The sequence below is a fragment of the Arvicanthis niloticus genome, unplaced genomic scaffold, assembly GCF_011762505.2.
Source record: "Arvicanthis niloticus isolate mArvNil1 unplaced genomic scaffold, mArvNil1.pat.X pat_scaffold_304_arrow_ctg1, whole genome shotgun sequence".
Lineage (NCBI taxonomy): Eukaryota > Metazoa > Chordata > Mammalia > Rodentia > Muridae > Arvicanthis > Arvicanthis niloticus.
In genome coordinates, this window is record NW_023045961.1 from 3,601 (window position 1) to 12,570 (window position 8,970).

Genomic DNA, 8,970 nt, shown 5'->3' on the forward strand with positions numbered 1-8,970 from the left:
GTTTTACTTGGCTGAGTCTTGAACGCTTCATTGCGTTCCCCTTTCCAACTGTAGCGGTAGTCTGGACTTTGCTCAGTTCAGGTGGTTACCCAGAACTCAGCGAGAAGTCTTCCCCTTTCCTTTCCCTCCTTCCCCCACTTCCGGCGCCGGCCAAACCCACCGTTCGCGGGCCACACCTGCAGGCACGCTTTTCTCATTGGTGACATATTGGCGGGCCCGGCAGGGCACTTCCTCCTCTGCACCCCGTGACCCCAGTCCGACTGCCGCCGTAGATCACGCGGCTGCTGCTTCCCGGATTCCGGACCCGAACGCCTGTCTCGGCGTGGTGAGCCCCGCTTCCCGGGCAGGCTTCGGGCCGCGTGCTTGGCCTGCTCACTTAGAAGTTTCCCTCATGGAGCCTTTCCACGCTTCGGCCTGCGCGAGTTCTTCCCCGCCCTCTGGCTCTTCCCCTCCCCCACCCTCGGAGGCGCAGGAGCCTCCCATCCCCCCGCCCCCGCCCGGAAGCTCCCGCCCGAGCCCGCGCAGGCCCCGGGGCGGACCTTCCTGCCCGGCCGGCGCTCGCTGCGCGGCGCGGTCGACTACCGGGCGAAGGCCTCGCAGCAGCGTCACCTTGCCCTCCGCCCTGCTTCCCGCCAAAACGCTCGTCTCTAGGGGCTCCGCTTCCCCAGAGAGCGTTTGCCCCTGGTCATTTAAACTTCCATTTCAGGTTGAGAACAAAAAGAAGATGCACCTGGACTTTCCCCGGAGCCCTCTGCGTTTTTAAGGCGTCGGGTGGAGTTTGGGTTCGTAAGCTGCGTTCATTATTGAAAATAGAAGTCACTTCTACCTTCCTCCCCTGGTAAGTTTTAGAGCAGAGAAAGGCAGCAGTTTTGAAGCCGCGGCTCTCGTGGTCTTGAGTAGAACTTTCTGAGTAAGAAAACCTGCCTGGACGCGCTCCCGGCGTTCGGGAGGTTAAACTCACTCACAAAATGGAGGGAGGACGAGGGCGGGCTCCGAGTCGAAAACTCCCGGCGACGTCCTGGAACACAAAGATGCAAGAGAGGAGGGTGCAGCAAGGCTCCCACCAAGCGGGCCTGAACAAAAGAACTAGGTGGGTGGTTGCTTGAGCCGCCCTGTTTGTTCGTGGCCGATAACTTAAAACTAGTCCAGGATTCAAAGGGCGCTCCTCGTTTGTCTTACCTTGATCTACACTGAAGGCAGTGAAAATCCAGTTTAACCAGTATCACTGACTGGGTGGCTTGCTAGGAAAAGCACTCTCAGCCTTGCCTTTTTTTTTTTTTTTTTTTTTTTAAATAGTGCATTTTCTTTAGTGCTTAAGTTGTGGAAATTAAGAGCAAATGTAGGCCTTGGCTGCCCACAGCATTAGGAGCCAGTCACCCAGAATGGCGCAAATGGTTCCGGTAGCGTTTCTTGGAATTAAATCAAATCTCTGGGTGCTGTGGACAGTACGTCTAATTGACCCATCATTCCATCTGCTCTTTTTACCGGGCATGTCTCCACAGTTGACATGTTCACAGGTCTTCTGCCAGTGGGTTAATGTAGGTCTAGCTGGCCAGCTGTATGCCCTGTGGTATCTCCAGGGAGGCCACAAGTATTGTCTACCACCCTGGGTAGAGGATCAGAGTTGGAAGAAGGGCATCATCTAGTCATTAGAATTTTATGGGAAGGAATGTGGATGAAATTCTTTGAAGTGAAACCCTGTTTCCATGGTTATTGAAACTATTTCGTTTTTAAAATAGATTTTTAGCATCCTCCTAAATTCCTTACATAATAATCTAGGAAAGTATGAGACAATGCAATTTCAATTATCCCCTATTTTATAAGACACCAGGCAAAATAAACCCACATTTCCAAAGATGAAGAATGCAGCATAAGTTTTCATAGCATTTTGCTCAGGGCCTCTTTTGGGCATAGCTTTGTCACATGGGATATTGGTTATTATAATTAGCTAAAAGCATTGTTGGGGGTCTGCTTAGGGGTACAAAATAAAACACAGGAGGGTTTTCAGTGAACTCTGCATTGCCTCCAGAGGAATTTCAGAAAGTGCCCCCTAGATTCCTGCTCTTCCTCCATTTAAGTTTCTCATGCATTTAAACTAAGCTCTAATTAGTTCTCTGCTAAGTAAATGAGTTATTTGCTGATGTCCTCTACCCACAATAAGATAAAGCAAATAACATGGAGACCTAAATATGTTGGTCCTAAGGGCTATATAACAAATGTATTTCTGGATTTGAGAAACAGCTTGCTCTGAGCTCAGCTCCCAGGAGGTGCCCTTCTGTATAATAATGCATGGAATCTGAGGCCATGAGACCAATCTCTGGTTTTGGTTTTGTTTTTTAAAGGAAAACTTACTATCTTCCATTAAGTGTTTCCTACAGAAGGCATCTGTGGTGGTTCTTTAAGGTAAGCTATTAAAGATGGATTAATTTGTTAAGCTATGTTTAGTTTTCTTTGGAGGCTAAAACTTTGTCATTGGTTTTAAATGCCTAGTGAGTTTACTGGAAAAATTTACTAAAGAGCTGTGGAGAAGATTTTTTTTTTTTTTTTTTTTTTTTTTTTAGTAAAAGAAAACTGTAGTGTTGACATGTTACAGAAAAGAATGCTTTCTTGCCCGGTTGCTGAAATTGCTTATAAAAGTACTTGTTTCTTTATGTTTCTTGCATGGTTTTAGCTTGAATAAGCTGCTATACTCTGAAGGTGTTGACCCCAAGTGGCCAGTAAATCCCTTGCTAATCCTCATCCTGCTGTGGTCTGTCCCCTCTGCTAAGGATGAGGAAAATATTGGGACAACAAACTGTCCTATGTAGGGTCCCAGTGTAGTTTTGAAGGCACCTTTTAAAAACTGCAGAAAAGGGTGTTTCGAAAGTGGGAGCTCAGATATGCTGTGGGGTATGAGTATGTTTTGGAAGAGGTATTGGAGCTTAGACCTGGAGGATTATCAAGGTTTAGCTGGACAAGGTTGGGCAGAGGATATTTGAATGGAGAATTACTATGTGTCAAATCCTCCAGGGAACAAAGAGTGGGGAAAATTACAGAAACAAAGAAGAAAAGGAAATGATGGGATATAATAAGTAAGAATGTCTGTCTGTCTGTCCAAGGATTCCATTAGTTCAGTCTTTGTTCTAATAACCAGTGGGAAATAGGGCTTAGAAGTGGGGGCATTGAGATAATTGGGTTACAGTTGTTAGAGAAACCTTAAGATTCTGATGGAGTAGCAGGGAGTAAGTTCTTATTAGACTTAAAGAAATACTAGGAATATGGGAATCTGAGAGGAATATAAGAGGAAGGATTTTGAATAAGGCCTGTGGCTATACAGGGCTGTAATTCCAGCTACCAGGAGGTGGTGAGCCAAAAGTTTTTTTTATGGTCCGCCAAGGTAACTTAGACACAAAATTGAATGGTTTAAAAGTTGCTGGGGGTATATATAGTTGAGTTGTGGAGGATTTTATTTGCCTATCGTGTGTAAGGCACTGTAGCTAAGGAAAATTTTCTGATCACATAAAGGTGGGGCTAGGTTTAGGTTTTAATTTTAATTAGGTCCGGCACATCCAAGTGCTTATTTTTGTTTAAGGTGGATTCAGTTTATGGTGAGTTGATTGGAATGTAACATTTTTATAAGATCATTTGTATAATTGAACAAATACAGGGTTAAAACACACGGAACCACCACGCATCACCACATGGGAGCCTCAAGGCAGAGACAGTTCTGGTCTCAAAGTAACGGATGAGTACTGGGATCCTATGTGGGGAGCTGATTGGAATACCTAAAGAGGATTTCCAAGAAGGAATGGTTAAATTCTGTGGAGACACAAATGAAGATAGGGACATTATTAAGAACTTTTATTGACAGTGAGTAGAAAAGACAATAGAGGGGCCCCTTGAGTCTACATTACAAAGAGGGAAATCAGTAAGTAGCTAGAGGCAAAGCTGGCCAAAGAAGGCCTTATTAAACAATGACTGGTTAGTACTATACACATTCAGTGCAAGAAGACAGTGGTCAGTGACTACAAAGGGCTTCCTGTAAGTTGGGTCCCTAAGTAGAGCTGTAAATAATCTCTTGGGAGGGATGGGTTTATAAGTTCATAAAACATACAGATTTTGTGGCTTCGGTGAATTCCTAGTCCCTTTGGAATAACTACCTGAAGCTGCCAGGGCATCTGAAGGTGTAGCCCAAGAGTAGGTGTGATTGCTCATATGTACTTTTTTTTTTTTTTTTTTTTTTGAGACAGCTGTGGTACTGTAGATTGGCAGAAGCTGGCCTTGGAGCTACTCATCCCTGATCCTACCTAGATTGTCTCCTTCCCCTTTTAGAAGCAGAGTTTCACTAAGTTATGTTATCTCAAAATAGAGCTTACTTTGGATTTGGGTCTTCTTGTCCTGGTCTCTAGAGTATCTGATAATAGAGGCACTGCCACCATTCAAACTATGTAGGTAGGTAGTATTTGAGGCCTTATTAGTAACTTGAGAGCAGTTCACTTTAGTAGAGGGCTCCTGCCCTCTAGTGGGTAGAGTCTAGGGTTGCAGCCAATAAACAGGGCACAGGTCAGCCTGGGACTGGTTCAAAATGTCTGAAGTCACATGGATGAGAAACTCTAGTCTAAAGGCACCTTCCCTTTGGGTACAGCTGAACTGCTCAGTAAAGCCAAGGAACTTGTCCAGTAAAACCAACGTAGCTGTACAGTTAAAAACTACATGTAGATTGTTTATTTGAAGGGAGTCCGAGCTGGGTTACGTGCAATGAAAGGAGGCTGAATGATCAAGGCTATTAGGAAAACAAAGGATATAATTTGGATTTCCACTGCGAGATTTTTTTTTTTTTTACCTAGATATTTGTAAGTTACTAGTAGCAATGTCTAGGGAGTTATTGAGGGCAGAGTCCAGTAGCAAATAGTAGGTAATATATGTCTTCAACAGGGTGGTAGATACAAATCTGGGACCAGAATCATCCTTCCATAAAAGTGTGACCAAGCCTCGGTCACCAATGACAGGACAGGGTTTTGAAAATAGAGCTACACAAGCTCCTACCTGACTCTTTGATTATAATCATAAAACCATTATTCCAGCAGGCACACATGTGCTGTGATTCTTAATGAGTAAGGAAAATTACTAGAACTTTTATAGCAACACTATACTGAGAAAAGTTATATGTTGATGCAGTGGACTTCAGCTAAAAAAGCTTAGGATTGGGCAACTACTAGGTGCTTGCAACTTACAGTTCAATTTACTATTTATGTTTATTAAGACTATGTAGGCTATTCTTCACTCAGCTCTAAGAGCTTGCCCTGTATTTTTATCTTTGGGCCATAGGCAAGGTAACTTATAAACTGCAATATATTTAAAGGCAAGTTGGTATCTGCTGTGGTGTCATTACATTAGAACCATTATATATTATTGGGATAGGATGGCATTCTTGTCATCTCCGATCTCATGTAGACACAGGTAAGTAGAAGTTTTGTCAGCATTTTAAAGTTAATGAAAGCGGGTCAAAATGATAACATGTTTTTTTCCTCGTGGTTAAATGTGAGGGTGAAGTTTTTCTTAAATCTTAAAGTTTGAGAGGTTCCTGTTGTCATGGTTAGTTTAACTAGGTATCCAGAGCAGACCATGACATTTATGTTGGTTGCAGGTGTGTATTGCTTTGCCTGGCTCACATTGTCTATCTAATCTTAAGAGACAGGGTATGACTATGTAGCTCTGCCTGGCCTGGGGCTTGTTATATAGATAAACTTGCCTCTTCTTTTCCTGAGTGCTGGGACTAAAGGTGTGTGCTACCACCCTCTGAACCTAGCTCTTTTTATCTTTTTCCCCCAAAATGTATTTTATTTATAAGTGTGTAGGTGAGTGTGCATGTGGAGGGCAGGGAGAGAATGGGTGTTAGGGGTCCAGGAAACTTGGGTAATCAGATTTGGTGACAAGGATTTTATTTAACACCCCCCCCCCCCCCAGTTTAATTTTTGAGAGAGTCCCATGGAGGGTACTAATGTGTTAATAGTTGAAGATGACCCGGAACTACTTACCTAGTACTTGTAATTTCTACCTGCCAAGTATCCATGCTTTAAGGCCCTGATTATTTTGGCCTTTTCTCTTAATGGGCCTTTGTTTTGATGCTGAATCAAACCTGGCTATATTAGGCAAGGGCTTTCCCACAGAACTGACCCACCCCTTGTCTTTTTGTCATTCTTTTTGCTACAATATTTTTAGTAGCATTTCTTTAAAAGGCCACCAGTTGGGGGCTTTTGTTTGGGGGGGTTGTTTATTGCTTTTTTAAATATTTATTTATTTATTTATTTAATGTATGTGAGTACACTGTTGTCATCTTCAGACACACCAGAAGAGGGCATCCGATCCCATTACAGATGGTTGTGAGCCACCATGTGGTTGCTGGGTATTGAACTCAAGACCTTTGGAAGAGCAGTTAGAGCTCTTAACGGCTAAGCCATCTCTCCAGCCCTGTTTATTGTTTTTTAAAGATCGGAATTCAGCCCAGTCTGGTCTAGAACTTGGTCCACTTGAAAGTAGGGCTTTGCTAACTTTCTTTAGATGGGGATCTCACTTTATAAACTAGACTGACTGGCTTGGAACTCACAGAAAACCAGCTATCTGAAAAGAATATGGTTATCAACTAGCTATTTGTAATGTTTTATTTTTACTCATTCTTATTTTCTGACTGAAATGAGTAAAACATAATTTAATAAATATCCTTATTATGTATATTAAATGAACATTGTATAAAGTAGGTTTTTTTTTTCTTTCTTTCAGCTACAAAAAATTGCCCAGGCTTGTGTGACAACAGCCCTGTCAAGTGTCCATGATGCTGGGCCCTGAGGGAGGTGAAGGCTATGTGGTCAAACTCCGTGGCCTACCCTGGTCCTGCTCAATTGAGGACGTACAAAACTTCCTCTCCGACTGCACCATTCATGATGGGGTCGCAGGTGTTCATTTCATTATACTAGAGAAGGCAGGCAGAGTGGTGAGGCTTTTGTTGAACTTGAGTCAGAAGATGATGTAAAATTGGCTCTGAAAAAAAGACAGGGAAAGCATGGGACACCGATATATTGAGGTGTTCAAGTCACACAGAACCGAGATGGATTGGGTGTTGAAGCACAGTGGTCCAAACAGCGCCGACAGTGCCAATGATGGCTTTGTGAGGCTTCGGGGGACTCCCATTTGGATGCACAAAGGGAAGAAATCGTTCAGTTCTTCTCAGGGTTGGAAATTGTGCCAAACGGGATCACACTACCTGTGGACCCGGAAGGCAAGATTACAGGGGAGGCCTTCGTTCAGTTTGCCTCACAAGAGTTAGCTGAGAAAGCTTTAGGGAAGCACAAGGAGAGAATAGGGCACAGGTACATTGAAGTGTTCAAGAGCAGCCAGGAGGAAGTTAGGTCATACTCAGATCCACCTCTGAAGTTTATGTCTGTGCAGCGGCCTGGGCCTTATGACAGGCCTGGCACAGCCCGGAGGTACATTGGCATTGTGAAACAGGCAGGCCTGGATAGGATGAGGTCCTGGTGCCTATAGTGCAGGCTATGGGGGCTATGAAGAATAACAGTAGCCTCAGTGATGGCTATGGCTTCACCACTGACCTGTTTGGGAGAGACCTCAGCTATTGTCTCTCAGGAATGTATGACCACAGATACGGAGACAGCGAGTTCACAGTGCAGAGCACCACCGGCCACTGCGTCCACCATGAGAGGGCTGCCCTACAAAGCAACGGAGAACGACATTTACAACTTCTTCTCTCCACTCAACCCTGTGAGAGTTCATATTGAGATTGGTCCTGATGGAAGAGTGACCGGAGAAGCTGATGTTGAGTTTGCTACTCATGAAGAAGCAGTGGCAGCTATGTCCAAGGACAGGGCCAACATGCAGCACAGATACATAGAACTCTTCCTGAATTCAACAACTGGGGCTAGCAATGGGGCTTATAGCAGCCAGGTGATGCAGGGCATGGGTGTGTCAGCTGCCCAGGCAACTTACAGTGGCCTGGAGAGCCAGTCAGTGAGTGGCTGTTACGGGGCCGGCTACAGCGGTCAGAACAGCATGGGTGGATATGATTAGTATTGTAGGAACATGAGTTATTTCAATCAAAATTTCACAGGCAGCCAATAAGCAGTCAAGAGCAGTTTATAACTAGAGGAAGCTGGGGGACCCACTTTGCACCATGAGTTTGTGAAATCTGGATTAAAAAATTACCTCTTCAGTGTTTCTCATGCAAACTTTTCTTCTAGCATGTAATATTGAGTAAACTAAAACTATTTTCTTCCGCTTTTCTCAATTAACATTTTTTGGTAGTATACATAAGAGTGATGTTATCTGAGTTAAGTAGTTTATAAGTATGTTGAGTGGATCTTTAAGCACACCACAGTGAACACACTGGGGACATGTACTTTTCTGGAGAACTCAAAGGTGCTAGATCCCTGATGCAAAGAGAAGCATTTCTCATGTTCATTCTAGTTTATATTTTCATTTAAAATCTTTAGGTTAAGTTTAAGCTTTTTAAAAGTTAGTTTTGAGAATTGAGACACAATACTAATACTGTAGGAATTGGTGAGGCCTTGACTTAAAGCTTTCTTTGTACTGTGATTTCCTTTTGGGTGTATTTTGCTAAGTGAAACTTGTTAAATTTTTTGTTAACTAAATTTTTTTCTTAAAATAAAGACTTTTTCACAATGACTGGCACAGCTTATCTACTCAGCGAAAGGAAGCAAACTGGGTGGTTGAGAAAGACTTGTAAACACTTATCTTCTAGAGGGGATTTGAAAGTAGTGGTAACCGGGTGGTGAGTCTTAGGCATGTAATCCTAGCACTTGGGAAGCTGAAGATAACATGAGCTCAAGGTGGCCATCTTGGTGTACATAGTGAATTCTAGGCCAGCCAATTTGGCTTTAAAAATAAGTGTTTTGTAGAGACAGTGACTATGAATAGCCTAGTATACACAAGGAAGCACATAGTACTATAATCACATAG

At 43.4% G+C, this 8,970-nt stretch overlaps 1 pseudogene across 1 annotated transcript; it reads left to right on the plus strand.

Moving 5' to 3' along the window:
• Positions 1 to 536: 536 nt before the first annotated feature.
• LOC117701890 (heterogeneous nuclear ribonucleoprotein F-like) lies at positions 537 to 8,676 on the plus strand (annotated as a pseudogene). Its single transcript, XR_004605888.2, has 3 exons — positions 537 to 838; positions 2,343 to 2,403; positions 6,760 to 8,676. The product of XR_004605888.2 is annotated as a heterogeneous nuclear ribonucleoprotein F-like (transcript).
• Positions 8,677 to 8,970: the final 294 nt, after the last annotated feature.